General features: G+C 41.0%; 1 long non-coding RNA gene across 4 annotated transcripts in view; it reads right to left on the bottom strand.

Moving 5' to 3' along the window:
• Positions 1-984: 984 nt before the first annotated feature.
• LOC148186163 (uncharacterized) overlaps positions 985-27,503 on the bottom strand; it is a 91,006-nt gene continuing 64,487 nt past the window's right edge. For all 4 annotated transcript variants that reach the window (XR_015775128.1, XR_015775127.1, XR_015775126.1 and 1 more), the window contains exons 7-9: positions 11,057-11,184; positions 1,230-1,288; positions 985-1,026 (exon numbers count right to left, since the gene is read on the bottom strand). This is a non-coding gene — a long non-coding RNA (uncharacterized LOC148186163). The remainder of the gene's footprint in view (positions 1,027-1,229; positions 1,289-11,056; positions 11,185-27,503) is intronic.

Below are 27,503 nucleotides of genomic sequence, written 5' to 3'. Positions count from 1 at the left end.
ATCTTTTAGTGACCCCTGTTCTCTTGTTGTTTTTTCTTTTATGATCTGCCCTCAAGAGACTAGTTAAGCTGCTCTGCCATGACAACTGTGAAGGATCGAATGGAGGCACAAATCAAAAAGAGCAGCTTGAAACTGAAGCTCACATGTTCAACACACTGCCGGTGACACAGGAGAGGGCAGAAGCAAAAACACAGGAATTAGGAAGATCATGACGTTACTGAGGGACATTAAGTGATACTGACTAACAGGGGTAGAGGCTGCAGAGAGGCAGAGTACATGGCTCAACAATCCAGCAACAATACTGAGGGGGCAGGGTTTAAATGCTTTAAATGCACTGGCTGATAATGAAATAATGAGGCACACCTGCTGCTGTAGCCAGCAGGTCAGAGAGGCTGATTAGGTGATGAACATCATGTGTACAAGGCAGAACACACTGTGTTCTATACCACACTATACAAATGTTTACAATATATAAGTTAGTAACTACAGGCCCCAGTGCAGGCTGTAATGATGGTCCCTCAGGCTTCTTAGTTAAGAAGCACACATGCACACACTTACGCACACACTTAGATATGCACACACAATTAGGCTTATGTGTTGGAATTGACATTACACAACAAATAGCTCCAACCGAGCAATCTAACTGGACCAAAAGACATTTAGAACGTGCTCAAATTTGCACTTTCCTTATCACTAGGAGAATTACTCCGCAGAAAACCTTGTAAAGGCATTGAAACATTTACCTAATGCAGGTCTAAAGGAACAAAGCCTTAACTAAGCAAATGCAGTACTCATCAACAAACTACAATATGTCTCTAAAACGGACCAGCTACAGCCGCACGCACACGGTTTACCAACAAAAGTAAACACAAACAATGCAATACAGGTGCTCAGCGGCCACCTGAAATAATGACAACCTTTTAAACAGGGGGCACGGCGGCCCATCACATACCCCAAATACCCTTGAAAAGACACGTGTACTCACCTATTTGAATGATTCTGTCTCTGTCTGGTTAGGCCTGCAACCTAAAACATGTAAATATAATGGTTATCTGATGCTAGGAACAGCTAGCATCTACTAGGCTATTATTTAGCTTAGCATAATAATTCACAGACTGGCTATGCACCTGGTAGAGACATTAGCAACCTAAAACTTAGACTTCAAAATACATGTTTTAATACGATTATTTAGACCAATGTCATCTAGCTTGCTGCTAAACTTAGCCTACCTGCTGTTTGTTGACACTTGCTGCAGGCAGCGGCGGGGGCCTTGTCCGTGGGCTGGCAACTGAAAGAAAAAAAAAATCAAATTTTCTTTTGACAAAATTAAAGGCATTTCTACCATAAATTGATGGGCAAAAGACACAAATCAATGCATAAAAACTCAGAAGAATGCTGGAAAGTAAATATGATGCTCAAAATTTCCTGGGGGAGGACCCCAACTTCCCCGTTTTATGTTTACCCCAAGGAACTGAAACAAAACCGACACCACTGAGTACACAGAACATAAACATCCTATCAAACTGAGATTTTTGAATTCCATTGCCAATTAAGCTTCTCAAACATAATCAAGATATAATACTTATTGCTTTTAATCATTTGCAGCAAAGTAGAGCCTCATTTTTTATGGAATGAGTAGTTATTCTCCACTGGATCACTATAAACAAAAACAGTATACCCCACAGACCTACCCCAAGGACCCCATGGATGGACAAAATACATTTACAGTAGACTAAAGTGTTTCAATGATATGATTCCAACATGCAACGCTGCTATACTTATCATCATGCAATACAGCCTCCCGTTGCTACATGTTGGCTATATCAATAAAATCTAATCAACTTCTGTACAGACACAGAGTGGGAAGCCTTCCATCTGTAGCCGATGAGTCTTTCGCAGCTGTGAGGCTGGCCAGCCAGAAGCGTCTCTGTCTGATGGAAAGATCTAGGTTAGAGCTGTCATTTAGTTAGGGGACAGATGGTGAGTATGGTGAGTTTGGACAATATGGGGAATAACATACTACAAATCTTCTTCCAGAAGTCTGCAAACACTGGGCACTCTTATAGCATGTAAAGAAAGGTGTCCATGGTGTTGTGAAAGCATAAACTATAGTTGGGTTACAGTAAAGCTTTCATTTTACATAGTTTATGAGGAATATAGTATGTTTGATCAATAAAGCATTATGCATAATTGCATAAGGTGATGCAACTGGTCTCCCATCAATGCACTGTTAACTGAAAAAGGTTTAGAAGAAGCCTTTACCAGGATGGCATAAGCAGGAGAGACTACACCATTGGGTTTGGTCATGCTGTGTCTGCTGTTTGGTTTTGAGCAGGTAGAGCATAGTGGGGTTTTAGAAAATTTACTCTAAAAATAGCTGCCGGCTGCCGAAAACGACTCAGTGAGAGTCAACAAAAACAGTAAAATTGCAACCAGACATGGCATAAAGCTCCATCAAACTAAGAGGACGTCATTTGATACATTACTATTTTTAAAAATATTGACTATAAATGACTGAACCAAGTGCCTAAACATAACCATTATGATATTTTATGATAATTTAGTTTCTTCAAGCATATCAAGAGGGAATGTTGTATTGAAGAAAACTGAAATACTTTGTCCTTGACAGTTTTTGTCCTGAAAACATTAATTAAGTTTCCTGCGTGTTTGCTGTTGCAAACTGGTAGTGTATAAATGCGGTTGTTAGAAGATGGTTGATTAAAGAAGTAATTTTTTTCTACTGTAGAAATTAACCTTGCCAGTAAGCATGAAGTTTAGTAGGCGATGGGAATAAGGAAATGCTAATCTACGTGGACCGTGAAAAATATTTTAATTAGACTATTAAATTACAGAAAAATAAATATGTTTACATAGCACAGACATTCTATTATCATTTGCATAAATTAACATTATAATTTCACAGAACTTAATCAATCATAAATAAGCATGAATTATGTAAAAGGTTACCTGAATAAATGTGTGAGGAAGAGTGAATGCATGCTCTGCTATATAAAATTGATTTTAATAATGCATGCTCACTGTTGCAGCTTCTTGAAAAATTTAACTAGTATTTTAGATTCATGTCTAATTGCTGCTCTTTCTTCTCGCTAAGTGAGATGTGTCATTGATATCCAACCTCAGAGAGCCAGATACTCAAACACAATCACAACATTTCAATTTGTAGCAGCGAGAAGTACCAAAAGAGACAAATATTTGCCCTCTGAGGTGCTGAATCATAGATGGTATTTGTCTCTCTTGTCCCTTGTTACTTGAATTGATGCATGCTAGACTGCTGGTGTGATTTCCAATTACATGAAGTTCTGTGGTGTGGGATTTCTTTCACATTAAACGGCAGGTCCTGCTGTCATAAAGAGCACAACTCCATACCGAATGCATAACCAGTGCTCCCTATAGTCCCGTTTTTTATTTAGGAGCATAAATTATTAGCTATTAGCATGACACATCCTCCACAACAGCGGAACAAATCACCTGAATTAGCTCAATAAAATGTACTGTGTAGTTTAATGGATTGACACTTGAGGCAATACCAACATATAAAAGATGCAATATTCTACTAACATTTTTGGGCGCTATACAGTGACATGTTATAGTAATGTAATAATTTTTTTAGCACTGAGTCAACGTATCCTCTTACAACGCTTATTATGATGTCCTTCAAATTAGGGCCAACGGATGTTATTACATTAGAAAATAAAACATGTCATCCTTTAGTTTAGACATGTAAAATTTGTGTGCTTAGGTTTAGGGAAAAAAACGAATGTTCCGAAATGGCGCTACCATGATGTCAATAAAAGCACATAGTGGATGACGCAGCTTGTGGTTATGTTTCACAAACGCATGGTAACCAACGGCAGGATGTCAACAAATGCACATTTTGGCACGGACGATTAGGATTGGAGGAAGGAGGCAAAGGTGAGGTGGTGAGGTGTAGAAAAAAGACATCACATTCAGACAGGAAGCAAACCCCAGACTCCACAGTGAAAGTCCGGGGATTGTTAGACTAGTATTCATAGGTAGACCTTAAGCTGTTATATATTGATGGTGGTCAAGCTCCAACACTTATTATAAATTAAAGTAAATTATGTTCACCTTGTCATGTGCAAATTCAGAGTAGAGTAAATATACTTTTATTTTCACTGCTATGTGTTTATAAAGATGTTTAATCTCTTTCTCAACATTCTTTTCTATATCAAATCTAACAACAAAGGTCTATGGTCAAACTTTCAAACAACACTTTTTTCATTGAGGGTCAGTGATTTTCCTTGACATGAGAAAGGTTGAAAACGGCTGCCATTACACTTCAGTGAAACAAGGGATATCATAGGAAAAGCCATGTTTTGCAAATTAATTTTCACTTAAACTTGTTGGAGCTGGTAAACAGGAAGTTCGGGTTATCTAACATTAGCAGCACATAATTGGCTGTTTGATAATGTAGTCAAGGCAAAGGCTCATGTTATCTTTTACTGTTTACAAGCAGAGGTTTGTGTGTTTGATATGCAGAGTCGAAGGTGAGCAGGCACGTTGCTGCAGTGAAGCAGCTGAGGGGCGGGGTTGATTTGCATATTCATAATTCGGTGAATACTAAATTAGGCAAAGGTATAGAGTTATATCTAGGCCATTTTAGGTCGCAAAGGATTTTTTTTATGGAAAAAAAACCTCATCTTACATATGTGGTTTTGATGAACAGCATTTAATCAATGCCCGGGGGGGAACTTTAAAGGGAAACTTACTTGAAGTGGTATTTATCAGTCCGGATTGTTTTGGTGTGAGTTGCCAAGTGTTGGTGATATCTGTTGTAAAGATTTTCCTTGGATTTTCTTGAGTAACCTGTTCATGATCTCTTGAAAGAAACATTGCTGTTTAGGTTTGAGTGTTTTTCAATCTTATTATTTTTTTTTTTGGCGTTTTGAGCCACACAATCCATTATATTCAGGCTTAAAAACTCCAACCAAGACAAACTGGATCGCTAAAAACATTCTAAAAATCCACTCCTTCTTGTAACTGAATCATATCATATATAACTGGCTTTGAATCACAATGCTTTGTTTTGTTACAAGCAAAAATGTACTGTTTTTGGGGTTGTATTGTGGATTGTTTATCTAGACGCGGATCGAATCATCTGAGAGGGAGAGATACGTACTCCTGGTAATGAGTTTATGGAAAGAATCCAACAGAATGGCAGAGCGAGAAGAAAATGTCTGCGTTTGATTGATGATCACAAAGCATCAGCAACTACTCGAGGTTGATGCTCCTTTAAAGTGTTTGTGCTTATCACATCCTGGCTCATTTCCACCACCTGAGTGTGCATCATGTATTACAAAAATGTCAGAGTCAAAGCCCCAGTGGAGTTGGTTCAGCAGTCGAACCGACTCACTTCAAGACAAACACACAAAATGTCTTACTCTCTATTTGCTCTTTTTCTTTTCTTCTCTGTCTGTCTCCTTTGCAGTGACTCATCCATCTATAGACGCATATTTTCACAACTCCGGGTGAAACTCACATTTTTACACACCTCTCGCACTCGCACCTAACAGACGAGGTGTCAGATTCTCTTTTATTTTCTTCACTGAAGTTGCATCTTTTTCAAGTGTGAGAGTTAGCCTTGGTGTAAGTTCCCACTACTGTGCAAGGGAGAAGAAAGACGAAAACACACTGTGTGCTGCGGAAAAATACACACATTGTCAGCTAATGATGAAAATGAGAACACATTATACTACCGAATAAGCAAACAGACTTTATTTATTTATGGTTCCATGGTGTATATATCTGTTATTGAGTTTCAGGATGTGATTGTGAGTTCAAAGACCCCTCATTTGAAGCAGTTCCTTAGAAGTGCTTACTCTCTATTCAGCTCAGCTCCTGAACAGTCCCATCTCTGGCAGTCAGACAGCAATGCAGGCAGTTTGCTCATTAGTGCCCTTATCAAGAGAAAAGCCAACAATGCTGATGACATTACAACAATAAGATGTACAAATATTCAAAAGAATGTGTTTCGTTGACCATGGATGGATGAAATGCAAATGTGGTGCACACACTGCACTGATGGCCAAAGATGAATAAGGAACTGTAAAAACTGACTGTCCTCATACACCACTTTGTACGATATCTTACAAATTGGCGCACAATGAATTAACATCCCTGCCACCTACCTACTACATATAGGAAAAGAATCATACTTATGTCAGGTTATATACTTAATGTAGAGTTATGTAGGTTAAGGTTTAAAAATGTAACATAAGGTGGGTTAGGTTTAGAAATGCAAAATTATGCACGTTAGGTTTAGGAAAATAAAGCCACATAGGTAAGGTGTTTAAATGATAATTTACATAGGTTAAGTTTAGAAAAGCAAAGTTAATTAGGTTAGGGTTGAAAATGTAAAGTCACATAGGTTTGGAAAATTATAGTTACATAGATAAGGTTTAAAAATGTAAAGTGAGGTCAGATAGGATAAGAAATGTAAAATGATGTATGTTAGGTTTAGTAAAGTAAAGCTACATAGGTATAGAAATGTAAAGTTACATAGGTTAGGAGGATAGGTTTAGAAATGTAAAATTATGCATTTCAGGATTAGGAAAGTAAAGCCATGTAAATTTTGGTCAGAAAAATAAAGGTTTTTTTTAGAAATGTAAAGTTTAGGGTGCCTGGTGGCTCAGTGGATAGTGCGGGTGCCCCATATTTAGAGGCTGTGTCCTCACTGCAGCGGCCGGGGGTTTAATTCCATCCTCAGCCTTTTGCTGCATGTCATCCCCTCTCTCTCTCCCCCTTTCACACTCGTGCTGTTCTATCAATTTAAGGTAAAAACGCCACAAAATATCCTTAGAAGTGAACCCAATGTGAGTTATAGTCAGAAGTTACTACTCTAATCATTGGTGCCACTTCCTCCACGGTTATCACATCAGCTGTAGTTAATAGTTAAAGAATTATGGTCTTTATCAAACCTAACAACCAAAATCTTTTTAGATGGAGGTTCCTTAAAAAAAGGAAATGTAAGGTTTTATAGGTTAGGTGTAGAAATGAAAAGTTACGCAATGGGTTTGGTTTTAAATTGTTGTTATGTGGTTTGGGTCTGGAAATGTAAAGTTACATAGGTAAGATGTAGAAATGTTAACTCACATAGGTTAAATTTGGAACTGTAAAGTTGACAAGGTGAGGTTTAGAGTTGTAAAGTTACAAAGTTTAGGTTTAGAAATGTAAAGTTATGAGGTTAGATGTAGAAATGTTAACTTACATATGTTAAGTTTGGAAAAGTAAAATTGATTAGGTTAGGTATTAGAATTGTAAAAAAAATACATAGTTTAGGTGTAGAAATGAAATGTTACGTAGATGAGGTCTAGAAAAGTATAGTTGTGTAGGTTAAGTTTAGGAAAAGAAACCTGGTGATGAGGTACCTTAAAATACCTAAAAATTCACTTGGTTTCACAAAGGACACAAACACCCAAGGAAAATTGTTTTGTTTGACCCATCTATAACCCAAAGCTGCCTCGTGACTTTCGCTGTTTGTTTTAATTCCTTCTCTACTCCCACCAGCACACTGGTCACATGATCACAGCCTTCACAATTTCGAGGGTGAGATACAGATTATTGGCTCATGATTACAGAGGTTACAAATTGTGGTGCATTACTTTTCATAGGTTTACTTAAGAACTACATGAGAACAGCCTGAGTGAGTCGAGTCTCCATTCATCCATCCCTTCCACATTTAAAAGGCCTTAGTATCTCTTAAAAAAAAGTCTGCCTTGAGGGTTAATTTTGACCTTGGAAGTAGAATTTAACAAACAATCACAAGGTCAGTTTATTTGCCTTTTTCCAAAGCTTTTGGATGCATCTTGTAGGCTTTCTCAGCAGATAGAGTGTGCTCAGTTGTCATGGAAATGGTTGAGTTATTATCGGTGACCTAAATATGGAATTACAGTCCGTGACTGAATTTCAGCCTGTGACTGTCTTCCTTGATCTTTCTCTGGCTGTCCACTGATTTTTCAGTGCTTGTTGGGTTATCTAATGCACCCCCACCCCCCTCGTTTCCAACAGTGAGATCGAGGGTGGAGAGGCTGTGCTTTTGTAACTTTCTGAAACAAGCTCTCTGACAATTATGTCAACTCAATGCAGTTCTTGACCAGATCTATGGAGGTGAGAAAGTAATGCCGAGTTTCTCTCTCAAGCTCTCTTTTTTCAGTCTTCACACAAATCTTGTACTTATGTCCCTTTTTGTTTGCACAGCTGTGTGCAACCGCTCAAATTCCTTTAGATAGACTGTCAGAAACACTGCATCAGTGCTTATCCCCTCAATTCATTGCCTCTTGTCTCTCTCTATAGACAGCAGGGTTCTCACCTCAACTTCGAGTGCAGCCATTTAGAACAGGTATAAACACTTATATAACAGTTAGTTGTGAGCAAGTAATTTGATTGGACAAGAGGCATTCGATGAGTGCTGATACAATGTAGAGTACAACAGCTCTGGGACTCTTAATTATACATGTATCACTCCACTTTACAGGTATTCTAAACAGTCAATTACAGTCTCTCTTTAGGCCACATTAATAGTCTTCATAACGAACCCTGCACCAAAGATTAACATATTTCAGCAAAGTACATTGTGTTAAATTCTGAGTGATTGTCAAAATAGGTTTAAGGAAAGGACAAAGACCTTGATATTTCACTGCAAACCTCTATGTGCGCTTGTATGACATCAGCTGAAGTCGCAACATATTGTTTGATTGAGCGGTTAACTCATCAGTATCACACATGCCATCAAAACTACTGTCAATAGACTCTTATTTCACTGGTTGCACATAAATAGAAACATACAGACACGTGTATGATACAAAATAGCTTGCTTGGGATAAGGTGTAGCATACGCTAATTAGCGAGCTAGTGTGCAGGATTGTCTATGTGTTGCTTGGCATCAGTCCACTCCCTGTCCAGTTGCAGAATTATTGGTATGATGTTTTTTTTAGTTTATGTTTTTGGCAATTTTCCCCTTACTGGATAGGACAGCCGTATAGAAAGGAAGTGATGGAGAGAGATGGGGTAAGAAACAAGGCAAAGGGTTGGAATCAAACCTAGGCCACTGCAAAGATCTCAGCCTATATGCAGCACACTTTACCAGGTTAACTAGAGGTTGCCCCAAACTTAATGTATTAATTAATTTATTAATTAAAGCAATATTACTCAAGAAGGAGTGCTGTTGTACTGAAGTTTAACATGGCTTGGTCATAGGCATGATCTGGGCAGACAGTGCGTCCTTGGACGCAGTTTGTTGTTTGAAGCACACTGAACTTTTAAAGCGGCTATAATCAGTATTTTTGTATAAACAATTGCTGTTAGCTCTGTACCTTCCCTTCTGGCACCAGGCATCAAAAAACATTTAGAAAGACATTAGACTCTTATGTCGGACAGATGTTAAATTTCGATTGGAATGAAAGTCAGGTTGACAATATTTAAAATGTCTTATGATGACAGAATTTTATGTTGTGTAGATGTAAAAATGTTGATGTTTTGCAGACACTGGGTTTTTTTCTCCATACCTAACAACTAAAAATTTGTGTTTTGCATCAAGATGACGTTTGCATGAGACGTTTGGAAGACGCTAGATTCTGGTAACTTTACAGTACAACTAAAAACCAACAAAATATCAATGTAATCTGTCATCAATATTGTACATAAATTCACACTGACAGTGAATTTTGGTCACCCAATATTACCACCTAAATTCAACCAAACTTTTACTTTTGATACGTTAACCTCTGAACTCTTCTTCCACCACATTTCCCATTAGATTTTAAATCCTTTCTCCAACATTGTTTCCATTGTTTATAAATTCTAAGTACTTTTTGTGCTTGCTCTTTTCTAAGCAAATGGATCATTTTTTACATATAAACAGCTGTAAATGAGTTGAATGAAAAAGACCTTGAAAAAAGGTGTCAGAAACTCATTTGCATCTTTGCCACGAATAGAGTCTGGATATATGAATGTGTAGATGATGCTAGAACGGACATATTGAGCTAAGTAATAATCAGGTGGTGACTGTGACAGAACATATGTTCTGGTTCTTCTTGATAACCAATACAGAGCCTAACAAACAATAAAAATAACAACGAAATCACACCATCTCCCATTTCTGTTTCCCCTGCCCAAAGTCAATGTCGTGTCCAGTTTTCTGCACTCAGCAGCAATTACTAATGCGGATAAGTGTTTCAGCTGCCTATCTGTGTACCGTTATGCTCCAGATATTTTAGAACATCCTGGGATAACAACACACATTAAACGCTTTCACCATTAGCATTGAAAGTAAGAGGCTGATAGTCCTGATACTGAGAGCTGAAGTAGTTCAGAGACAAGCTGACCACCTGGACTGTGAGACTTGTTAGTAGGCAATGAGTCCAGCAGCATAAATGAAAAAGATGAAAAGCTCCAGGCTGTTTAGTATTCCTGCTGAGCAATGAAGAATTTTAGTAAATAAATCAAAATATAATGAAATCCACCAGGGAAGAATCCCCACAGACCTCTCTGTAAATTTATGAGAGTGTTATTGGAGAAATATTATGTGCAAATGTGTACAGTAACACCCCCATATAAAGTCTGGCCACTGACAGCACAGCATATGAGGTGAAAAAAATGTATGATACTGCATCACCGATAGCATCAATCTGTCAGTTCCTCTCTCTACTTTTTTTTCTATTAAATACGCTGAAGTACACATAAAGATAAATGAAGTGTGACAGGGCTCAATAAATGTTTACAGGTCACATTGAGCTGTGTGTGAACAGTCCAATACGGCGCCCTTCATCACAGAACAGGGAGCTATGGCTGACCTCACATGACTCCGACCAAACGCATCACAACACAGGGCCGTATCGGATTACTCTGAGAGCATGGATGTGTGTACAAGACTGTGTTTGTGTCTTTGATGCTCTCCTTCAACACACTGTGATGAGTGCTGAAATTGGGTGGCATAGCATGTTTAGGGTCATGAGATGTGTCTCTTGTGGGCAGCTTATGGGGTATTACTGAGGGAAGGACATGAGTGAATGTGTACCTTTTTGTCTGGCCTCAACTGGTCCGTGCGTCTACAGCCACCCTCAGACGACCTTGAGCATATCTCTGTGCGGCAGCAGCTTTCCCTGGCTCAATGACAGAGTCGCATGAATCCACAGGGCTGCACCTCTGGGGAAAAAACAGAAAGGGAAGAGGGAAGGGAGGGGAAAAGATGGAGAGGCAGACAATAGTGAGACTAGACAGGTACAGACAAGATATGGAGCAGAGAGACAGATATTCACTTCTATACTGAACATAAAATTAAACGCAACACTTTTGTTTTTGCTCCCAATTTTCACAACTTTAAGTTAAAGATCGAAGACTTTTTAATGCACTAAAAAGATATATTTCATAAATTTGATCACAAATATGTTATAAACATGGTAGTGAATACTTCTCCTTTTCCAAGATAAACCATCTACGTGACAGGTGTAGCTTATCAAGATGCTGATTAAACAGCATCATTAGTACAAAGGTGTGCCTGAGGATGGTAGGAATTAAAGGTCACTAAAATGAGCAGTTTGATCATATGATCACTGCCACAAATTATTCCGTTTTTTTTGTGGCATTGGCATGCTGACTGCAGGAATGACCACCAGAATTGTTACCATGTTCATTTGTTCAGCACAAGATGTCTCCAATGTCCTTTTCCTGAATTTGGCAGTACATCCAACCGGCGTCACAACTGCACAAGTTGGTTATGATGACAAACAGCTGTCAGGTCAAGACGCTTGTGAGGAAATGTGCGAATTTTAGGGTATGAGATATGGCCTGCTTTGCTCTGCCTCTGATTGGCTTACCCCAGACATTAATAACCTAACCAGTCCCATTCCTCTTGCATAAACCTAACCGATCCAACCAAGAATTCAACAGCGCGTAGGGCAGCTAATTCCTTCGCTATCCTAGGATTTGCACATTTGGGGTGAGGATGTTGAGCATGCAGATGAGCTTCCCTAAGATGGTTTCTGATGATTTGTGCAGAAATTCTAGGCAAACCAATTGTTGCATCAGCTGTTCAGGTGCTCTCAGGCGATCTTGCAGGTGAAGATGCTGGATGTGGAGGTACTGTACTGTCGTGCTTACATCATGGACGGTATAAATATAGGACGTAACTACCATGGCATCGTTGATTGGTTTGTGGACTTTCATTTTGAAACCTTAAATTCCACAATTCAGCCCTCGCCATCTCGTTCTATTGGGGCCAGATGTGACCATATTTGAGGGTGAGGCTGGCACTGTGGAAGCGCAAGCGGTGGATCTTACTGAAGCCAGGGAAACTTTTAGCAGACAGACTGTCTCTCAAGAGGCATCACCATTAAATACGTACAACTTTTGGGCTGTGATAAAAATGAAAATGGGTGAGATCTAAAAAAAATTCACCCCCCATACAGTTTTCATCAATGTTAAAATTAGCAACAGAGACAAAATTGTATTTTGTACCAGGCAGTAAACATGTTTATTTCTGCTGTAAGGTTGGGCATTTTAATATGAGGCTCTATGCGGATTTACTGTGTTTTGGAGCCAGCCTCAAGTTTCTATTTGATGAAATCCAGTTTTTGGCACTTTTACATTAGCTTCATTTTTCAGCCTCCAAGGTTGCTGCTTGGGTTACATGTTGTCTATTGTCTTGAGGCTGATTGGAATTACTGCCAAATTTAATGATACAACACTGGAGAAGGCTAATAGTGAAATGACCATCAACCTTCCTGAGGCACCATGTGTAGTAATGATGGTGCCTTGTCACCATCTTAAAATGCCACACCTGTCATGTTTATCCTGGAAAAGCAGAAACTCTCATCAATGCAGATTTTAACAAATTTGATACCGACATTTGAAAGAAATATATCTATTAAGTGCATAAAAAAGTGTGACATTTTTAACTTAACCCTGTGAAAATGAGAGCAAGAACAAATTTGAAGATCCATACCACTCTGCATCTGTATGCCCAATATAATGGTATAGCTAGCAGGTGATTAGCTGCATTAAGACTACATGCAGGGGAAACAGCTAGCTTGGCGCTGTCCAAAGGGTAAAACAACATAAAGCTATCTAATTACACATTATATCTCTGGATGGAGCCACTGGGACAGGCTGGCTGTTTCCTATGGCTATTCTAAGCAAATTTCCTGCTGGCTCTGGGTTAATGGTGGTATCAATCTCATCATCTCTGCCTTGCCAAGAACACAAATAATTTCACAAACTGTTGAACTCTCTCTGTAAAGGGGATGTGACTTACACCATGCTCAGACATTTGCATCTAAATAACACACAAATCTGCAAGTACAAGTGCAGTCAGTGACAGTAATCACTTAGTTTGCGTTTCAGCCACAAATATATGCACAATGGATACTGTAAGCCATTATGCTGCAAAAAAGAAACTGATAATCTGCAAATGGCTGTCAAGGTCAAATCGGCAATCCTTATAGATCCACTGCACTTTGCTCTGCGTGAGAATGATAGTGCGATGATAAAGTGATTGAGTCATAACCATTCAGCTCGTAGCCTCAAGCTGGCTTTTCAGCATATCACTGATCTCCATTTGGACCACAATCCAGCAGTCAGTCACTCTGCCGCCCGTCATTGATTCTCTCATGGACGGCCGTGCGGTCTACGAGAAAAGATATCATGTTGCTCGGCTCCCAATGAAATGGGGGTCAGATGAGTGATGACAGACATCAAGGAAATAGATGCGTGACGGGCTTTGATACCACAATCTCTACCGACAATCAGCCTGCGATCAGACATGGCTGTCAGTGTGTGTGTGTGTGTGTGTGTGTGTGTACGTGTTTTTGTGTGTGTGAATGCATACGTCAAGGTTTATTAGAGCTGGTTGTTTGATGCACCTCCTGGAATGCCTTCTTTGTGTGTGCACAGTTTCCCTGTACTGTATGTTTTAGCTCTAAACAAAGCGGTTGAGACAATAAGGCTATGTTGGCTTTGTATAACCTGTCTGATCACCAGAAATAACTAACCTTTCTTGCCCCGTTGGACTGGTTTTCAGATGGCCAAAACTGTGTGTTTGTTTGTGTGTGTGTGTGTGTGTGCCCCTCATGTGTTTCAAGAACAGTTCATTTCACCTACTTCATAATTGGTGATTGTTTTGCTGGGGGCCTAAGGAGGTGCAGTATCAAATTTGATGCAGTTGGCACACCAGTTACCCCATCATCTTGGGTGTGTGTATATATATGTACAGTTTTTTTTTTTGGCCAGAGTCATTTATAACACTTATGCCAGATTCACACTGGATGCAGAAGCAGTGCCTGAACGACACTGAACCTGTTGTGGTTTTTTTCGGCACCCATGCAGTGCTGGTCAGGTGCATCTCAGCTTCCTATCAGCCGCAGCAAATTTAAAGGAACAGTGGTAATTTTTCCGTGTGCTGCGCTCAGTTGTCAGCAGAAATAGACAGTGAGTTTGAATGTGTCTTTAGTGTTTTTAATAATGTGTTGCATTGTTTGTTGGAGCCTTGTCAAAGAAGAATTTCTGTCACTGATGGGACAGACAATAAAGTTTAACTCTTTATCTTTATGAAAATGGTGTTTTGACAATTATACTGACTTTACACCACCTGTTATCACAGTTTCAATGTCTTTGTCTGTCATAGAGATGAGGAAATATATATCTGTTTTACTCAAACTTCCATTCCATTTCAAAATAAAAGCCCTCTGACAACATCTCTAGACAGAATCAGTTGTTGACACAAGGCATTTTATTTTGAAATATTTGCAGGACTTTGCTGTTGATAATTCAAGAGCTTACATGACTTCATAAATTAGTGGAATTTGTGGTTCTAAATGTGGAAACACTGAACTCATAGTGGAAGGCAGTCCTGCAGAAGTGTCACAGCCACAACGCTGCCAGTGGAAACACCATTAGCGTGAAACACGCTGCAGTTAGGCGAGGTTGCCGTCACGCGCTGCTTCCACGTCCAATGTGAATCTGGCTTTATAATGTTACCGCCAGCAAAAATATTTCTCTTAGTTAAATTCATCCTATACTTGCCAATAACATCAGCACTTCAAAATTCCTTTGCTAATTGAATCGATGAATCAACAATGTACTTAAATGTGTCTAATATCTGCATATGGTGGAGCTTTCAGTTCAGTGAAATTTGAAACTGCAACTTAACCAGTAACATTTCTCTGTTAGGTAAATGTAGGTAACAATATTTTCCTCTGAGTGCACAGTTAGAAGTATACCACCGAATTGCTTATTTTTGAAGTGCTTTAGGGCCCTACGTTGTTTTGGGGTAAAAATAAGTTTAAATAGCTACATAATTCTGTTTGGGGCCTCAGGTGTACTGCTCAGGACCCAAGGATGTGTTGAGTGTGAAGCTCTTTGGATGAGTGATTCTCAAAAAAGCTGCAGCGATACCACAGGCCAAACACCCAGCACGTTACCAACAGGCGCGTGTTTAAACGAGCGCTGCAGAAGTCCCGCAAGTTAAATTTATTCACACTGCATGTTTCATTTTCCCTGCTCTGCATGGCTACAAAAACACTTTCTGGGCTCCAAGTGTATGCTTTGATCGATCAGTAATCAACATGGGTGCTCATACTGTAATCATCTTATTAAACAAGACTCAACAACAAAAAAGAGAAAGGCAGCATTAGGCTACTTTGATTGGAAATCAAGAAGGATAAAAAAAAGGACATGGACCTGCAGATGGTTGGGAAGATGCAGGCAATATGGTCTGTTCTGAGGCCAGTTTTATTTCTATCCCAGCACAGTCTTAGTCAAGAGGCACAACGTGTACTATTACTCCAAAAATATTAAAACAAGCCCTCGACAGTTTGTAACACATCTTTTGACAGCAGCCATGAGGGGAATGGGATTACAGAACTGCTCTATAACTGCAACACAGCCTTCAAAATTCCAACCAATCATATTAAAACCACATTATTGATTGTATCTGTAATTAGTCAGGTGTTATGACCCAAAGGCTGAATTACCAACTGGGCAAATTCAATGGGCAAGGTCCAATGCCCCAAACTCATAGACTGCATAAGATAATAGACTTAGCCACCATGACATTACTTACGTCCCAGCCAGCATTTGTATGCGGGGCCCATGTGAGTGGCAAATGGGCTGAAAAATGGGCCCCATATGGGATTAGTCATGGGTTCCATAATGGCCCCAGGTAAATTGCACACATGGGTGAGTTTATCCAAGTGGGCCAGAATAATATTGGGCCTATAGTAGGGCTGGGTGATGTGATTATTTTAAGACTATATCACAATATAGATATATACCACAATATGTTTAAATGTCCTTTAAACTAAAGTTAACTACTAAAATAAAATTAAAAAAAACTAACTGAACTGCAGTCACAATAACGTTTATAATTATTTAAGAAATAATTAAGCCCACAAGCAAAAGTTGGCTGGAAGTTTGTGGACTCCAGTTTTGAGGCCTTGCGTTTGACTTTTTAGCCTCCTCAATCTTGGATTTTCCGAGCAAAAGGTATATTTGGATAACAGTGTAATGATAACCCTAAGACTAATTGATAGCTTGGTAGGGATGGTAAATGTACAGCTATGGGTAACTTTGATCAAGCTAAAGCTAATGCAAATTTTTGCTTGCAAAAATAGCTTAAGACCATTACAACAAAATGTACTTCCTAGAAAATCTGAACATCTGGCTGAGATCCCTTAGTATAACCAGTTCAGTTTTATGGCCTCAAGTGGCCATTAAAGGAACTGCAGCTTTTCCACACTTCCACTTTTAATTTTTCAGTCCAAGAGGTTGCTGTTTGCCCAAAACCCAGGTTCACTGCATTTCAACTGTTTTTGTTATTCATTTAATTGTCTTGTTGAGCGGTCTGGTGTTAAAATCTCATTTCTAGAGACGTCGGGACCTGACAGCAAAATTTAGCCCTGGGTTCCCCTCGCAGGTTAATTCGCCCATGGCAACTCACTGCGTACTTAATGTCAAACAACAACAGATCGGCTGGATACTCAGCTTCTTTCTAAAATTATCCAGGGTAACCAGAAAGGTCTTGCTAATTTATGTGGTGTCTGCTCGCTATCAGGGATATTGCCTGGTTCCTAGACTGAAGCAATTAATTTGGTAAGTAAAATAACATCACGGTCGACATAAGTAATGGCCAGAACTATGAAAACAAGATAGAGTTGCAAAAAAAATATAAATGTCCTATAATATTGAGACCTCCCACCAATATATATTAAAAGACTTCACAGGTACAAGACTACTGATACAGGCAACTTAGCATTTGTAGTCATAGCTATGAGCTAATGTTATTACAATGTAACTTGTGTGTTCCCCTGCAAAGCAATAGATGGTTGAACACAGTTCTCTGCCTCAAGCTAATGAGGTCCCACCAGAGTCAGTGTGATCAACATTAAGACATAAAGCAGCTGCATTACAATGCTCTCTGAGGAGGCATAAGCTCTCCTCTCTGTCTTCACTTTCTTCTTCGTCTCACTTCAGCTCGCCACCGATACTCCCTTTTCCCTCCCGCTTTTTCTTGTCCTCTTTTTTTTACCCTGTTAGCTCTTAATCAGCAAGCCTTGTTTAGCTCCTCTTGTCACTGTTACACCCTGCCTTTGTCGTGGGATCCATTTGATGCAGTTAGGCACAATGAGATTCCTCCACATTTGGGTCAATTTTCTGTCTGAAAATTAATTTTACATGAGCCTATTTCTAGGGCTTCCCAACACACTCGCATGCAAGCCCAAGTGCAGACACGCAAGCTGCACACACACCTATTCATCACGCTACCAATCCGACCATCCCCCATCAAGGAAATAAAATGAAACGAGTATGTAGGAGAGCCACACACACATATCCATATTTTACTGTTTTACCATGCAGGCAAGGAAAGAGGCGAAAGGCATCATGGTTATTATCCTCCAGGAGCAGGGTAATCTGCTGAGAAGGGGGAAGCGGACGATTTGGATGTGTAGATAATTAAATCCTGGCCTGTGAGAGGACTAATGATGAGATTTTCTCAAAGCTGCTCTACCTTATCGTTTTCATCTGAGCCATGAAAACAGCACTGACTGCGAATCACGCTCGCGCTTTTATTCATCACTCAGCAGTTCACTCCCCGAGAGGAACTCTTCTGAGACCGGGGAAAGTCTAGATATAACCCGGCATGAACCTGATGCTCTGTCCCAGAGCCAAAGATAAAGATGGACCAGCTTGAACCGCTCCACTCAAATCGCACTCCAGGTCTAATTATGTGAGGCTCCGCTGGCTCATCGGCACATTTGACAGATTCCTTAAGATTGATGATGGGGTGGGAGGAGGAGGGATGTTGCAAAATTTAGAGTTCATCATCTGCATATAGTTTGCATTCAGGGAAAGGAAGATCAACACTTCAGAAAGTATGCAACGGTTATGCATTTTGTATTTACTTTTACCCTTGTTACTGATTCAAGAAGTTGCATTTGCTCAAATCTCTCTGCTCATTTGTTCCACATACAAATGAGATACAAAGGACTTGGTCCTCTGCACAAGATTTACATCTAATGAGATGAATATTTTCAGTTTTTGGTCTTTTTGAAGGCATTTTTCTTCAAGGTCTCCCTTCAACTACAGAGCAGTTTATAATTTTTAAATGAAAAGCTTATGGATTACGTAACATAGGAAAAGATTAAAAAACTACTTTCCTCAAAAGGAACCTTATTAGTAGATTAAATGAAACACGATGCCTCCGATACATGCTGACATTTCTTTTAAAACAAGATCCAAAGACTCTCAGATAGACTGCTCCAAATCTGTTGTCTTTTTGTGGCTCAGCCGGGGATTAGGTTTCTTTTTCTTTTATTTCAGCCACAGGGAATGCCCTGTTGCTATTCCCTCACAACATTTTTAGAAAGTGCTCGGTTCGGCAATGTGATAGTCTGGGCTATCTTTATCTGGTTCCTCAGCACTATTGATCTGCAGTCTTGCAAGGGTAGAGGCATGGCGAGGTGGTAATCTCGGACCCGGCTGATCGATACCGCAGCATTACATGATTCTTGGGGAAATTGTTTGTGGAAATGTCTTCTGCTTCCCCTACTTTTTCAGCCATTAGAGGAGACAAGTCTCTCACCAAGGGACTGTTTCTTGTGTGGCTCTGTGAGGCTGTACTCAGGCGCAGCGGCGCTTTGAGTTTCCTCCCCTGGGGAATGTCTGGACAAAAGTTGTGAGCAATGCATCCAGTAGGGGTTGGATATTTCAGACTGAATCAAACTGGTAGGCTAAATGTCCGACACCATCATCAGGCCAGTCACCGGAAGAAAATGTTGGCGCTGTACAATTCTGCAAACCCAGAATACTTTACATTTGCATGTTTCATATACTTATCATATAAGTGTTTCTAAATTGATGTAGCATATTAGCTAAGTTTGTTCAGACACCTGCCAAGCTGCAACTACTGTTGTAGACCAACAAACAACGAAATTCATCGTAATTTATTGAGTCATTACTGTGTTTCATTGGCTTTTTAGCCCCCCAAACGTTTTTAGTGATGAGTGGCTCTTTTTATTGCGTTTTTTTAGGCCGCGGACATGGGTGTCTCTTTTTCCAGTGTTTTTTAGCACTAAAACACATGTTTTTTTGGGTTTCCTATAACTCTTTTCCTACATCTTTTTAGCTACCAAATGTTGATGTTTTCAGCAACCTGTGGCTCTTTTCCTTTGTATTTTTAGCCCCCAAACATGGGTGTTTTTTAGTGATCAATGTCTGTTTTCCCTGTTGCTTTTCAGCCCGGAAACATGTTTTTTTTAGCACCCATAGATCCTTTTTCTGTGCTTTTTCACCTCCCAAATGTGAGTGTTTTTTAGCGACAGCTGGCTCTTTTTGACCCATCTAAAATGGCTGTTTTATCTGCACTTTTAACCCCCAAACATGGCTGTTTTTTAGCAACCCCTGGGTCTCTTTCTATCTTTCTAGCAGCTTTCCAGCCCCCAAACATGGGTCCTTTTTAGCGACCCCTGGCTCTTTATTCCTGCAGCTTTCCAGCCCCCAAACATGGGTCCTTTATAGGGACCTGTGGCTTTTTTTCCCTGTGTCTTTTTACCCCCCAAATGTGGGTATAACCTCTGGCTCTTTTTTTTCCATACTTTTCCATCTCCCAAACATGTTGTTTTATATTGACCTATGGTTCTTTCACCTAAAGCTTTCTAGCCCCCACATGTGGATCCTTTTAACAGCCCATAGCTTTTTTGTCCTGCATATTATTAGCCCCAAAAGTTGGGTGTTTTTTTGCGGCTCGTTACTCTTTTTCATACACCTTGTTAGCCCTAAAACTTGAGTGTTATTTAGTAACTTATAGCTCTTTTCCTGCCACCTTTTAGCCTACAAAGAATATCAGCAAGGCAATATTGCTGATTTTATAGCTGCAATTGTGCCACAAAAAAAAAAAAAAAAACGGGCATTTTCAGGCCACAACGTGATCGTTTTAAAACCATGACCAAGTGGAGTTTCTTTGCCGAAGCCAAACCACAGATCAACTACAGCATTGTTGAAACATAGCATTTCAGTGTTTTTGCTACATAATAACATATAAATGTTACATCTCCATGGTTTGCAGAAATGTTAAATGTCAACATTTTTTTTGAGTTGGGTTGAATCATCACAAAAGTAATGTGGGAAAAAAATGATATATTGATAAGATTTAGATATTTTTCCGATTTTAGACTCTTTTAGACTTTAACTAATTTCAAGGACTTCTGTCATTTAGGTTTGTGTCAATAAATTACACCCCAAGACTGATGGGCATATAAATGAGGAAACACTCAATAACTGGCCAAATGAGCAATATCAGAAAAACAATATTGTTCAACGGAGACATTAACCGAGTAATATGAAGCTCATTAACCCTAAACATGAAACATCTGTGCATTTGAAAAATAAATGAATCCAGCTGGTAGAAGACATCCAAATATTACAATTCAGTCATAACAGCGCTCCATCTGTTGACTACATAACTTCACCTTGTGGTTGACCTGTGAAATGATGTTCAGCGTGGAGTTAATAGGTTATAAAGCACTTTGAAAACGCAGCCTCATGCATTATTTGCTGATTGCTTTAGTATTGATTTTTCAGTCATGAGTCATGGAGGGGAAAAAAATCCCCGAAAACTGCACACAGGTTGACTTTTTGCATGGTGACAAGCATTCAAAGCTTGTATGGAAAACAGCTCTGTCTCTTGAAACAGAAGCTCAGTATGCAAAATGGCGTAGTAGAAACTCCACGGTGCAAAAAAATTGAGCACTGCCCCTCTCTGCACCTGTCATTACTTAAATTTATGGCATTTATCGGTGCTCTGCTCTCTGCTGTGAGAGATGAGTCCTCTGCTGCCCGCTGAAATAAGCGCGTAGGGTATGGTGTTAAACCTGGCGACAATTGGCCTTGTAGAGCCAGAGAGGCAGTGCTCCAGCTAAAAGAGGTGAATCCTGTACATCTCATAATGTCAAATATTCACCGCTACTCAACACTGATTCACTTAAAAGAAAAACGTTCTAGTTTTTTTTTGTGCAGTCAGAGATGTTATTTATGCATTGCATTAAAAGTGATTCATGGCTCTGCTCAGGCTGTTCACTCTTCAATAGAGTATTGACAATGGTAGAAAGGGCTGTACTGTGAATTGCTCATGGACATTGAAATGGCCCATTCACCAATGCTTCACTGACAACAAACAAACAAACAAACTCAACCACTAGAAAAAGACAGGAGAAAATATGAAATTATCCAAGCAGACCAATCTCATTATCAGGTTCCTATGGCTTCCATAGTTTATGTGTACTTTGTGACACAGCTGCAGAGCTCAGCCTTGCATCCATTTTGTTTCAAGATGAGAGTGCTTTTGCAAAACTCTGATTTATCACTTTTTTATGCTGTTTTGATGTGCAGATGGTCAAAAATAATTGCATAGTTTGATTTTAGTATTATTAGTAAATCCAGCAGTGTTCAATATGTTGGAGACAGTTTGAATGCTTCAGACTTTAAAACTTATATCAAATGGTACAGATTGTGAAACATATGTGGAAATGACGTAATGGTTCACAAAAAAACGATAATGCGTTTACAAAATCTATAACATCACATGCTGACAATTGTACAGAATACATGCAGCCTAGTCACTAGAAGAAAACAGTGGCATTGTATGTTTCTGCAAACCATAAATTTATATTACATATATACATATAGTACATGTCATACTTATATTAAAATTTCTAAAGTGTAGTATATGAGATATTATCTGGAGGTGGAGGAGATTGCGGGATGCCTGCCAAGCTACAGACTACTATTTGAGATCAACAAAGAACAAAACAGGTTGTGATTTAGCAAGTCAAATCTGCTGCTTTTAAGGTACCAAATGTGGGTGTTTTGTTGTGACCTGTCGCTGGGTTTCCAGCGGCTTTAAGCATACCAAATATGGGTGTTTTGTAGTCACCCATCACTGCACCTTCAGTGGCTTTAAAGGTACCAAATTTGTATATTTTGTTGTGACCTGTTGCTGTGTTTTCAATGGCCAATGTTTTGTAGCCGTCTGCCAATGTATTTCCAGCGGCTTTTAATGCACAAAACATTGGTATTTTGTAGCAACCCCTAATTGTTTTTTCAATGGCGTTTAATACACCAAACATTGCTGTTTTGTAGCAACCTGTCATTGGGTTTTCAATGGCTTTTAACACACCAAAAGTGGGTGTTTTGTAACAACCCCTCACTGTGTTTTCAACTGCATTTCATGCACCAAACATTGATGTTTTGTAGCAACTTGTCACTGTGTTCCCAACAGCTTTCATCACACCAAACCTTGTTTTGTGGCCGCCTGTCACTGTGTTTCATGTGGCTGCTTAGTCACTAAATGTGGGTGTTTTGTTGATACCCACTTCTGTGTTCCCAGCAACTTTTAACACAACAAATGAGGGTGTTTTGTAGAAACCCGTCTCTGTGTTTCCACTTAGCTAAGGATATCATAAAGAGTAAATGAATTTGCCATTCCCCACAACTCTGCTACATGGCAGCTTTAAAAACCTGCTTTTACATGCATAAAACAAATAAGATACGAAGGCGTAATTTCAGTTGGTATATGCTGGTTTGCTGTTTTGTTGGGTTTTTTTTTTTTTTAACTTTTTTTAAACAGCACTAACCTTGCTGTTTTATCCTGCTTATGGTCTTATGCTGTGCAAAGCTGCAGGCTGTGGCTTCTTATTTAGCATGCAAGAGAGTGGTATCAATCTTCCCATCTAATTCTGAGCAAGAAATTAAATAAGCTCATTTCCCGGCAAGAACTATTCCTTTTAATATGGATCCCACCTGTTGAACATACCATAAATAATTTCATTATACTTAATAATAAGCTTGATTTTTGTGTGAGTATTTCCACCAATATACAATTTACATAGTGTGAATTAGTCGCGGAGAGCTATACAGCAATTATGTCAAAAAACAAATCATTCAGAAACTTTGTTGATAAGAAAAATGAGCTACAACTTTTTGTTGGGAAACAACAAATGAAAAAATAATTAACTTGCACAACCTTTGTGGAAATAGTTCACACAAAGTAATTACAAAAGGGCATGAATTACTTAAACGGGAAAATGCTAATTATTCTTTGAATTGGAGGCTTGCAATACTGTATCCACAAATTGGTAAATAGTCACCTCAAAATACTTTCCTCTCCTGGTTTGACTTCTTTGCCAGTATTCCCCTGACTATCATAAACGGATTATTAGGGAAAAGTTGTCTCTTGGCTGTGAAGAAACGTCAGAAAGAAAACTGGCAGGTTGACACGAGGTCGGAGAAAGGAAGGTTTGTGATTTCATAACCATATCCCTTTCAGAAATAACCTTCACAGACACAGAGGGTGAAGCTACACTATTACACTAATTATTGCCCAGACGCTGTCAATCGGGATATTCATTATGCCTTCTGCAGAGAGAGGGGAGACGAGAGATAAACAGAGGTACTAAGGTGGTCTCAGCTGGGGTAATTCGAGACCTCATAACTATCTGTAGCACTGTCATGGAGAGAAACAAATCAAATAGACTGACAAATGTGTAATATTCTGTGGTCATCTGTTACAGCCAAGCTTTGCTCTGTAGGGCGAGCTGGGAACATCCATCAATGACTCCATTAGCATGGAAAGAGCGATTGTGGATAATGTCCCTGGTGCTGGCACTGTATGAGTGTGATACCGCATATTATTAGCGTAACTTTATCAGAGAGGTCTTGTCCTAGATTCCATCCTCATATATATTTCTCCTTAATCTATCTTATTAAAATGAAACGAGAATTAATTTGGAGCAGGGTTGGGGATGGCGCATACAGAGAACGGGGTGGGAAAGAGCAGGTGAACATTGCGCGTGTATTATGAGGCAGAGTTGGTTTAACAAGGAGAGGACAATGTTTCGGGGACAAATGACAAAAGGGAGAGAAATGAGAGAGAAAGTTAAAAGGGATGAATGGATGCACAGATAAGAGGGTGTGAAGGAGAGAGAGAGAAGAGGATTAGAGACGGGTTGGCTGTATGATTTGTTCCAGCTGCACTTGATCGATTTGTTCCAATAGCCAGTTGTCTGTGTGCAATCAGGCATCTTTTAACTACTGTGGGACCTTATACTGTCTCTGCAAGCCCCTAAGAGCTGGAAATGTCCAATCAGCACTGCTGCGTGGCGCTGCCCTTACACGTGTACACGTTGCAGCTTTGCCCTGAAGCCTCGGATATAGTCACTCTGAGCTACCTCTGGGCTATTCCCCAAGTATCTTGCATTTTTTCTTCCTTCTTTCAGAAATGTATGCTCTATGCCCACAAGATTTAAATGAACACATCAGGATATCAGCTAAGAGGAGACACTACAGGTGGAAAAGTTTTTTCGTGCACTGGGGAATTTTGAGATTTTAGGCTATTTTGCTTTCATATTATGTCTTCTTTTAGACTACTGAAAATAACTTAGGTCTGTCATGATTCCTGCATTCTCCTCCTCCCCTTCACTGCCAGTACTTTTCCATTCACCTCACTCTGACCTGCTCTTTCTGCTGGCCACGCCCACTGCTGCAGTCTGCTCTCCCCCACAGCTGCAGCTCATCATCAATCAGTCCAGTACTTAAGACTCTCGCACACGTTCATTCACTGCCAGATTGTTCCTCTGCCATGCATGACTTTCCAGCGTTCTTTTGCCAGATTTCCTGTTGCCGACTCAGTTTGTTCCCGACCAACCCTCCGTGCCTGCCACCCGGTGTACCTACCTGCCTTCTGTCCCTGACCACGTGCTTCGCTTCAAGCTCCGCATCTCTGACGGCTTCACTGGCAAAGACCTCCCGCTCGACCACGGCGATCCTTCAGCCTGCTCCTCGGCGGTACCGTTGCATCCTCGGACTGTTTCCTCGGCTACGGATCCCCTGCCTGTCCCCGACCACGACCCAGCGCTTTTCCCCAGCGTTTCCACATCGTGTTGTCGGTTCCTCGAGAGCCATGGGTTTCCTGCTCTCCAGCCACAGTGAGTTCCAAGCCGTGTCTTCATCTCGTGGGAGTACCAGAGACATTAACTGGGTAATTCACCCGAAGAACGGACAGAACATTTGTGAGCTGATCTTTAATTGTGTTGGCGATAATAAAGCTTATTACCAACTGACTTTGAGTGTTGGCGTACTGCTTCTGGGTTCATACACACCCCGTTTCAGTACAATCTGGCCAACAATGGACCCAGCAGACTCTAACGCTCTACAGTCACGTCTAGCCCGTGTTGAGGGAATGCTCCAGCAACACGAGGCTCAGCTTTCCTCCAACGCGGCTGAGGCTCGTCATTCTGCCTCGGCGTTGGAGCGAGCTTTAACCCTGCTGGCGAACCAGGTACAACAGATGGCCACCACGTTGACCATGCGCCATTCCTGGTTCGATCCCTGTTCAGGCGGCTCCCAACCCGGCGCCACCTCCCAGCGCGCACCAGACGGTCCAATCTGAACGGTACCACGCTGGAGATCCAGAGGGCTGCAATCCGTTTTTGACAAACTGCTCCATCCTGTTTGCTCTGCAGCCACACACGTTAATGCTCGCGGAGGCGCCAAAGTGGCTTTCGCCATTAACCATCTCACTGGCCGAGAACGCACTATGGGGAACAGCAGAATGGGACAGAGGTACACCCGCCTGTGTTTCGCTTCAAGCCTTCGCTGGATGAACACGGAAGGTTTTGGTCCAGTGTCTTTGGGCCCTGACGCCACCGAGGGCTTACTGAACCAGCGTCAGGAAGTCGGACGATGCCCGACTACGCTATTGACTTCAGGACTCAGGCTCGACAGAGCAACTGGAATTCGGCCGCCCAGTGCGACGCCTTCCTCAATGGGCTAGCACCATACATAAAGGATGAACTGGTCTCCTTTGAGCTTCCTCATTCTCTCGATGGTCTCATTGAAGTGACCTCGAGACTGGACAGGCGGATTCAGGCGAGGAGAAAGGAGCAGCTGCGTCTGGAGGGAGGTTCCACCGGTTTTCTGGTCACCAGCCGGTTCCACCACCACCTGTACGCTTCCAGCGGACCCGAGTCTGGGAGGGACGGAGCCGATGCAGGTGAGCCGAACCAGATTATCTGCTGAGGAGCGTGAGAGACGACGTCGGGGGAGACTCTGCTTGTACTGTGGACAGGCTGGACATTTCCTCTCCAGTTGCCCAGTAAAAGGTCGGGCTCAGCAGTAGAGAGGGGCATCCTGCTGAGCCGTTCCCAGAACTCTGCCTCCAGTCTCCGCCCCTTGTTCCACGTGCAGCTCCTGTTGGGTGATAAGTTTCACACCCTCGCCACGTTCATTGACTCTGGTGCTGATGTGAATCTCATCGACGAGGAACTGGCTCGACAGCTGGGATTAACCCTGGTCTCCCTACCGCGTTCTGTTCCAGCTAACGCTCTGGATGGTCACCTCCTGGGAACCGTGACCCATCAGACTACTCCTGTCTCCATGCTCCTGTCTGGTGAACACCGTGAGACCATTCAATTCCATGTCCTGAGGTCCCCAGAATTGCCTCTGATCCTCGGATACCCCTGGCTCCGTCGTCACAATCCCCACATAGACTGGTCTACCGGCTCGATTGTGGCATGGGGTTCTTCCTGTCAACAGACCTGTCTTCGGTGGCAAGAGGCTTCAAGGGGGATCACCCGCTCCTGCACCACACCGGATCTCTCAAGGGTGCCCACAGAGTACCACGATTACGGGGAGGTGTTTAACAAGGCCAGGGCCACCTCTCTACCGCCCCACCGCTCTTATGACTGTGCCATCGATCTCCTTCCCGGAGCGGCTCCTCCTAAGGGTCGGCTCTACTCACTCTCCGCACCAGAGAGAGAGGCTATGGACATCTACATCAGAGACTCTCTGGCTAGCGGAATCATCCGGCCGTCCTCATCTCCTGCCGGAGCCGGGTTCTTCTTTGTGGGGAAGAAGGACGGTTCTTTACGGCCCTGCATAGACTATAGGGGGTTGAATGAGATCACGGTGAGGAATCA

Source organism: Plectropomus leopardus, chromosome 20 (assembly GCF_026936395.1).
Source record: "Plectropomus leopardus strain MGB_pleo_1.0 chromosome 20, ASM2693639v1, whole genome shotgun sequence".
Classification (NCBI taxonomy): domain Eukaryota; kingdom Metazoa; phylum Chordata; class Actinopteri; order Perciformes; family Serranidae; genus Plectropomus; species Plectropomus leopardus.
The sequence above is the reverse complement of the archived record's forward strand: the minus strand, read 5'-3'. Positions and strand labels throughout refer to the sequence as shown.